We start from the raw sequence: 8,887 nt of genomic DNA on the forward strand, positions 1-8,887 counted from the left end.
GTCCTAGGGGGAAATACATAGCCATCCAAGCCTCCCTCAAAAAAATTGAAAAATCCAGAACACAGCAGCTGTCTCTACACCTTAAAGAACTGGAGAATCAACAACAAATCAAACCAACTCCACACATAAGAAGGGAAATAATCAAGATTAGAGCTGAGATCAATGAGGTAGAAACCAGAGATACAGTAGAACATATCAATGAAGCTAGAAGCTGGTTTTTTGAAAGAATCAATAAGATCGATAAACCATTGGCCACACTAATCCAAAAGAAAAGAGAGAAAGCCCAAATTAGTAAAATTATGAATGAAAAGGGAGAGATCACAACTAACACCAAGGAAGTAGAAACAATCATCAGAAGTTATTATCAACGGTTATATGCCAATAAGCTTAGCAACCTAGATGAAACGGATGCATTCCTGGAAAACTATAATCTCCCAAAATTGAACCAGGAAGAAATCGACAACCTGAATAGACCGATATCTAGTAACGAGATTGAAGCAGTGATCAAAAACCTCCCAAAAAACAAGAGCCCAGGACCTGACGGATTCCCTGGGGAATTCTACCAAACTTTCAAAGAAGAAATAACACCTATTCTCCTGAAGCTGTTTCAAAAAACTGAAGCAGAAGGAAAACTTCCAGACTCTATCTATGACGCCAGCATTACCCTGATCCCCAAACCAGGCAAAGACCCTTCCAAAAAGGATAATTTCAGACCAATATCACTGATGAATATGGATGCTAAGATTCTCAACAAGATCCTAGCAAACAGGATCCAACAGCACATTAAAAAGATTATCCACCATGACCAGGTGGGATTCATCCCTGGGCTACAAGGATGGTTCAACATTCGCAAATCAATCAATGTGATAGAACAAATTAATAAGAACAGAGAGAAGAACCACATGGTCCTGTCAATTGATGCAGAAGAAGCATTTGACAAAACCCAGCATCTGTTCCTGATTAAAACGCTTCAAAGTTGGGGCCCCTGGGTGGCTCAGTGGGTTAAAGCCTCTGCTTTATGCTCAGGTCATGATCCCAGGGACCTGGGATTGAGCCCCGCATCGGTCTCTCTGCTCGGCAGGGAGCCTGCTTCCTCCTCTCTCTCTGCCTGCCTCTCTGCCTACTTGTGATCTCTGTCTGCCAAATAAATAAATAAAATCTTAAAAAAAAAAAAAAACGCTTCAAAGTATAGGGATAGAGGGAACATTCCTGAGCTTCATAAAATCTATCTATGAAAGACCCACAACAAATATCATCCTCAATGGGAAAAAGCTTGCAGCCTTCCCTTTGAGATCAGGAACACAACAAGGATGCCCACTCCCACCACTCTTGTTCAACATAGTATTAGAAGTCCTAGCAACAGCAATCAGACAACAAAGAGAAATAAAAGGTATCCAAATTGGCAATGAAGAAGTCAAACTCTCTCTCTTTGCAGATGACCTGATTCTTTATATGGAAAACCCAAAAGACTCCACCTCCAAACTACTAGAACTCATACAGCAATTCAGTAACATGGCAGGATACAAAGTCAATGCACAGAAATCAGTGGCTCTCTTATACACTAAAAATGAAAATACAGGAAGGGAAATTAGAGAATCGATTCCATTTATTATAGCACCATAAACCATAAGATACCTGGGAATAAACCTAACCAAAGAGGTAAAGGATCTGTTCTCGAGGAACTACAGGACACTCATGAAAGAAATTGATTTAGACACAAAAAGATGGAAGACCATTCCATGCTCTTGGATCGGAAGAATAAACATTGGTAAAATGTCTATACTGCCTAGAGCAATCTATACTTTTAATGCCACTCCGATCAAAATTCCACCGGTATTCTTCAAAGAGGTGGAGCAACTAATCCTAAAATTTGTATGGAATCAGAAGAGACCCCGAATCGCTAAGGAAATGTTGAAAAACAAAAATAAAGCTGTGGGCCTCATGTTACCTGATTTCAAGCTTTACTACAAAGCTGTGATCACCAAGACAGCATGGTACTGGCATAAAAACAGACACATAGACCAGTGGAACAGAGTAGAGAGCCCAGATATGGACCCTCAACTCTATGGTCAAATAATCTTCAACAAAACAGGAAAAAATATACAGTGGAAAAAAGGCAGTCTCTTCAATAAATGGTGCTGGGAAAACTGGGCAGCTATATGTAGAAGAATGAAACTCGACCATTCTCTTACACCATACACAAAGATAAGCTCGAAATGGATAAAAGATCTCAACATGAGACAGGAATCCATCAGAATCCTAGAGGAGAACATACGCAGTAATCTATTCCATATCAGCCACAGCAACTTCTTTCAAGATATGTTTCCAAAGGCAAAGGAAACAAAAGCCAAAATAAACTTCTGGGACTTCATCAAAATCAAAAACTTCTGCACAGCAAAGGAAACAGTCAAGAAAACAAAGAGGCAACTCACGGAATGGGAGAAGATATTTGCAAATGACAGTACAGACAAGGTTGATATCCAGGATCTATAAAGAACTTCTCAAACTCAACACACACAAAACAGATAATCATATCAAAAAATGGGCAGAAGATATGAACAGACACTTCTCCAATGAAGACATACAAATGGCTATCAGACACATGAAAAAATGTTCATCATCACTAGCCATCAGGGAGATTCAAATTAAAACCACATTGAGATATTACCTTACACCAGTTAGAATGGCCAAAATTAGCAAGAGAGGAAACATGTGTTGGAGGAGAAGTGGAGAAAGGGGAACCCTCTTACACTGTTGGTGGGAATGCAAGTTGGTGCAGCCTCTTTGGAGAACAGTGTGGAGATTCCTCAAGAAATTAAAAATAGAACATCCCTATGACCCTGCAATTGTACTACTGGCTATTTACCCCAAAGATACAGATGTAGTGAAAAGAAGGGCCATCTGTACCCCAATGTTTATAGCAGCAACGGCCACAGTCGCCAAACTGTGGAAAGAACCAAGATGCCCTTCAGTGGACGGATGGATAAGGACGATGTGGTCCATATACACTATGGAGTATTGTGCCTCCATCAGAAAGGATGAATACCCAACTTTTGTAGCAACATGGATGGGACTGGAGGAGATTATGCTGAGTGAAATAAGCAGAGAGAGTCAATTATCATATGGTTTCACTTATTTGTGAAGCATAACAAATAGCATCATGGACATGAGGAGTTAAAAGGGAGTTGGGGGAAATTAGAAGGGGAGGTGAACCATGAGAGACTATGGACTCTGAAAAACAATCTAAGGGGTTTTAAGTGGTGGGGGGGTGGGAGGTTGGGGGAACCAAGTGGTGGGTATTAGAGATGACTGCACGCGAAGTAACCGCTTGAGCTAAAGCCGACCCTAGTGGTGGGTATTAGAGAGGGCACGGATTGCATGGAGCACTGGGTGTGGTACAAAAACAATGAATACTGTTATGCTGAAAATTAAAAATAAATTAAAAACAAAAACAAAACCAGATTCAGGGTGCCTGGGTGGCTCAATCAGTTGAATATCCAGCTCTCGGTTTTTGTTCAAGTCATGTGTGGTTTCCATGTTTAGCGGGAGAGGGGGTTTGTGCTTTGGGATTCTCTCCCTCCTCTTACTTGTGCATGCTTATGTGCATGGGTGTGCTCTCTCTCAAAAATAAATAAATAAATAAATAAATAAATAAATAAATAAAATTAAATTTTTAAAAAAATGTTACAGGTAAAAATCAAACATACAGTAATGATAGATTGATCACTCATATAGCCAGTATGGAGGCTGAAAACAATCAGTAAAATCAATTCTGTCTACAAAAATTAATCAAGGGATATAGAAAATTAAAACATGTAAACTATGGCTTCATAGACATAAAACATGGAGGAAGGAATAAAAATTGAGCACTTTAACAGTGTGTTTGAACTTAAGTGACCATCAACTTAATATAGACTGCTATGCACATAGGATGTTATATACAAAACTAATGGTGGGGCGCCTGGGTGGCTCAGTGGTTTAAAGACCTTGCCTTCGGCTCAGATCATGATCCCAGGGTCCTGGGATCGAGCCCCGCATCTGGCTCTCTGCTCAGCGGGGAGCCTGCTTCCTCCTCTCTCTCTCTCTGCCTGCCTCTCTGCATACTTGTAATCTGTCTCTCAGTCAAATAAATAAATAAAATCTTTAAAAAAAAAAAACTAATGGTAACCACAAATCAAAAAACTATAATATATACACAAAACAGAGTTATCAAAGCATATACTATAGAACCATCAAACCACATGGGAAGCAAGCAAAAGAATAAGAAACAGAGAACTACAAAAATAAAACAATCAAAAAACAAACTACAAAACATAAAAAACAAAACTACAAAACATAAAACAATCAACAAAATGCACTAAGTATGTATCTATCAATAATTACTTTAAATGTAGGGGCACTGGGTGGCTCAGTCAGCTAAGCATCTGCCTTTGGCTCAGGTCATGATCCTAAGGGCCTGGGACTGAGCCTCGAATTGGCCTCCCTGCTCAGCAGGGAATCTGCTTCTCCCTCTGACTCTCCCCCTGCTTATATTCCCTCTCTCTCTCTCTGTCAAATAAACAGTCTGGGGGGGGGGGTTGCTTTAAATGTAAATGAGCTAAATGCTCCAATCAAAAGACAGAGGGTGGCAGAATGGATAAAAAACAAGGCGCCCTCCCCTCCAAAAGAAGACCTATCTACATACTGCCTATAAGACATCACTTCAAACCTCAAGATACATACAGACTGAAAGGAAAGGCATGGACAAAGTTATTCTATGCAAATAGAAGTGGAACAAAAACTGGCTTAACAATACACTAGAGAAGATAAATTTTAAAACAAAGACTTTAACAAGAGATAAAGGAGGGCATTACAAGGCGCCTGGGTGGCTCAGTGGGTTAAAGCCTCTGCCTTCTGCTCAGCTCAGATCCCAGAGTCCTGGGATCAAGCCCCACATCGGGCTCCCTGCTCAGCAGGGAGCTGCTTCTATTCCTCTCTCTGCCTACTTGTGATCTCTGTCAAATAAATAAATAAAATCTTAAAAAAAAAATAAGGGCATTACATAATGATAAAGGGATCAATCCAACAAGATTATATAACTATAAATATCCATGTACCCAACACAGAAGCACCTAAATACATAAAGCAAATAGTAGACCAAAAGAGACAGTAATATTAGAGTACTTAAAAACCCAATTAAATCAAGAAATAGATCATCTAGACAGAAATATCAACAAAGAAACTGTGGCTTTAAGTAACACATTAGACCAAATGGATCTAACAGACGTGTACAGAACATTCCATCCAAACACAGCACAATACACATTCTTTTCAAGTGCATATGAAACGTTCTCTAAGATCACGTTAGGCCACAAAACAAGTCTCAATAAATTTGAGAATATGAAATCATATCAAGCATCTTTTCTGACCACAGTGGAATGAAACTAGAAATCAATTACAAGAAAAAAAATTGGAAAAAATACAAAGACATGGAGGCTAAACAACATGCTACTAAACAACCAATGGGTCAACAAAGAAATCAACAGGAAATAAAATGACACAAATGAAAATGAAATCACAATGGTCCAAAACCTTTGAGACAGAGCAAAAACAGTTCTAAGTGGGAAGTTTATTTTTTTTAATTATTTATTTGACAGAGATCACAAGTAGGTGGGGAGGCAGGCAGAGAGAGAGAGAGGAGGAAGCAGGCTCCCTGCTGAGCAGAGAGCCTGAGACCCTGAGATCATGACCCAAGCTGAAGGCAGAGGCTTAACCCACTGAGCCACCCAGGTGCACCTAAGTGGGAAGTTTATAATGATACAGGCATAACACAAGAAACAAGAAAAATTATCAAACAACCTAACCTTACACCTAAAGGAACTAAAGAAAAGAAGAATAAACTAAGCCCAAAGCTAGTAGAAGGAAAACAAGAAGATTAGAGTGAAAATAAATAAAATAGAGATTAAAAGAACAAGAGAGGGGCACCTGGGTGGCTGAGCTGGTTAAGCATCCAACTCTTGGTTTCAGCTCTGCTCATGATCTCAAGGGTCATGAGATCGAGCCCAGTGTTGGACCCCACACTCAGCATGGAGTCTGCTAGAGATTCTTGCCCTCCCTCACTGCCCCATCCTTGTATGCACGTGTGCGTGCATGTACATGTGCACACACACACACTCTTTCTCTCTCTCAAATAAATTTTTAAAATCTTTTTAAAAATAAGTAAAAGAATAGAAAGGACCAATGAAATTAAGAGCTGACTCTGTGAAAAGATAAACAAAATTATCAAATCTCAGTGAGAAGTCTAAAATGAAAAATGAAGGAGGAAAAATAATAACTGACACATCAAGAGAACATCATGGAAAATTATACACCAACAAACTGGACAACCTAGGACAATCTAAAAGAAATGATTAAATTCTTAGAAACACAACGTTCTGATCTAAATTAGAAAGAAACAGAAAATCTGATCAAATCATTACCAGTAATTAAACTGAATCAGTAAACAAAAAATTCCCAACAAATAAAAGTCTTAAATTAGATGACTTCATAGATGAATTCTACAAAACATTAAAGAAGGGTTAGTATTTATTCTTCTCAAATTACTCCAAAAAAAGACAGAGAGGAAAACTTCCAAGTTCATTTTAGGAGGCCAGCATTACCTTGATCCCAGAACCAGACAAAGATGCTTCAAAAAAGAAAACTATAGGCCAGTATTTCTGATGAATGTGTAAGCAGAAATCCTCATCTGAACATTAGTAAACTGAATCCAACAAAACAAAAGATTCATTCATCACAATCAAATAGGATTTGTTCTAGGGATACAAGGGTAGTTCAATATTCACAAAGCCATCAATGTGATACATTAACAAGAGAAAGGACAAAAACCACATTATCCCCTCAAAAGATACAGGTAAAGCATTTGGCAAAATACCACCTCTTTCATGATAAAACTCTCAATGACACAGGTATAGTGGGAATATACAGCTAACATCATACTTGATGGTGAAAAATGGAACTTTTCTTCCAGGCTCAGGAAAAAGACAAGTATGTCCACTCTCACCACCTGCCTTCAACATAGCACTGGGAAGTCCTAGCTGTAGCAACCAGACAGGAAAAAGAAATAAAAGGCATCAAAACTGTAAGGAAGGGGCGCCTGGGTGGCTCAGTGGGTTAAGCCTCTGCCTTCAGCTCAGGTCATGGTCTCAGGGTCCTATATGAGGCTCTCTGCTCAGCAGGGAGCCTGCTTCCTCCTCTCTCTCTCTCTCTGCCTGTCTCTCTGCCTACTTGTGATCTCTGTCTGCCAAATAAATATATAAAATCTTAAAAAAAAAAAAAACTGTGAGGAAGAAGTTAAACTATCACTATTTGTAGAGGAATGATACTACATATAGAAAACCTGAAAGACTCCACCAAAAAGCTATTAGAATAACTCATAAATGAATTCAGTAAACTTACAGGATATAAAATTAACATACAGAAATGTGTTGTGTTTCTATGCACTAATAACAAAGAACCAGACTACCCAGAGCAATCAGCAGATTTAATGCAATCTCTATCAAAATACCAACAGCATTTTCCCACAAAACTAGAACATGTAATCCTAAAATTTGTATGGAACCCGAAAGACCCTGAATAGCCAAAGTAATCCTGAAAAAGAACTAAGCTGGACGTGTAACAATCCCAGACTCCAAAATATACTACAAAGGTGCAGAAACAGAACAGCACGGAAATGGCACAAAAACAAACACATAGGTCAATGGAACAGGACAGACAGCCCAGAAATAAACCCATGGCTATACGGACAATTAAATGACAAAGGAATAAGAATATACAACAGGGAAAAGACATTTACTGCGATAAATGGTGCTGGAGAAACTGGACGTCTATATGCAAAAGAATGATACGACTGTGTTTCTACACCATACACAAAAATAAGCTCAAATGGATTATAGACCTTTATGTGAGACCTGAAACTATAATATTCCTAGAAGAAAACATAGGTAGTAATCTCTTAGACATCAGCGTTAGCAATGTATTTATGGATAGGTCTTCTCAGCCAAAGGAAACAAAATCAAGAATTAACTACTAGGATTACAGCAAAATAAAAAGCAAAGCAATGGAAACCATCAACAGAACAAAAAGGCAAATCTACTGGATGGAAGAATGTATTTACAAATGATATGATAAAGGATTAATACCCAAAATATATGAAGAACTTATACAACCCAACACCAAAAAACCCCAAATAATCTGATTTTTAAATGGACACAAGACCTGAAAGACATTTTTCCAAAGACATACAGATGGCTAACAAACATATAAAATGATGTTCAACATTACTAATCATCAGGGAAATGTCAATCAAAACCATGAGATACCACCTTACACATATCAGAATGTTTAGGATCAAAAAGGTAAGAAATAATGTGTTGACAAGGATGTGCAGAAAAGGGAACTCTTGTGCATTCTTAGTGAGAGTTTCAACTGGTACAGACACTGTAGGAAACAGTATGACAGTTTCTCAAATAATTAAAAATAGAATCATCATATGATCCAGTAATTGTACTACTATTTACTCAAAACAAGAACATTAATTTTAAAAGTTATATGCACCTCTATTTTTTAAAAGATTTTATTTTATTTGAGGGAGAGAACATGCAAATGCGAGAGCACAAGCAGGGGGAGCAACAGAGGCAGGGGAAGAAGCAGAACCCCCACTGAGCAGGGAGCCTGATGTAGGGCTTGACCTCAGGACCCTGAGATAATGACCTGAGCTGAAGGCAGCTGCTTACCTGACTGAGCCAGCAGGTGCCTAAACCCCTGTGTTTATAGCAGCATTATCTATAATAACAAAATGTGATAAACAGACACATACTAATATTACTTGGGCATAAAAAAGACTGACTTT

The sequence above is a fragment of the Mustela lutreola genome, chromosome 1 (genome assembly GCF_030435805.1).
Source record: "Mustela lutreola isolate mMusLut2 chromosome 1, mMusLut2.pri, whole genome shotgun sequence".
Taxonomy (NCBI): Eukaryota; Metazoa; Chordata; class Mammalia; order Carnivora; family Mustelidae; genus Mustela; species Mustela lutreola.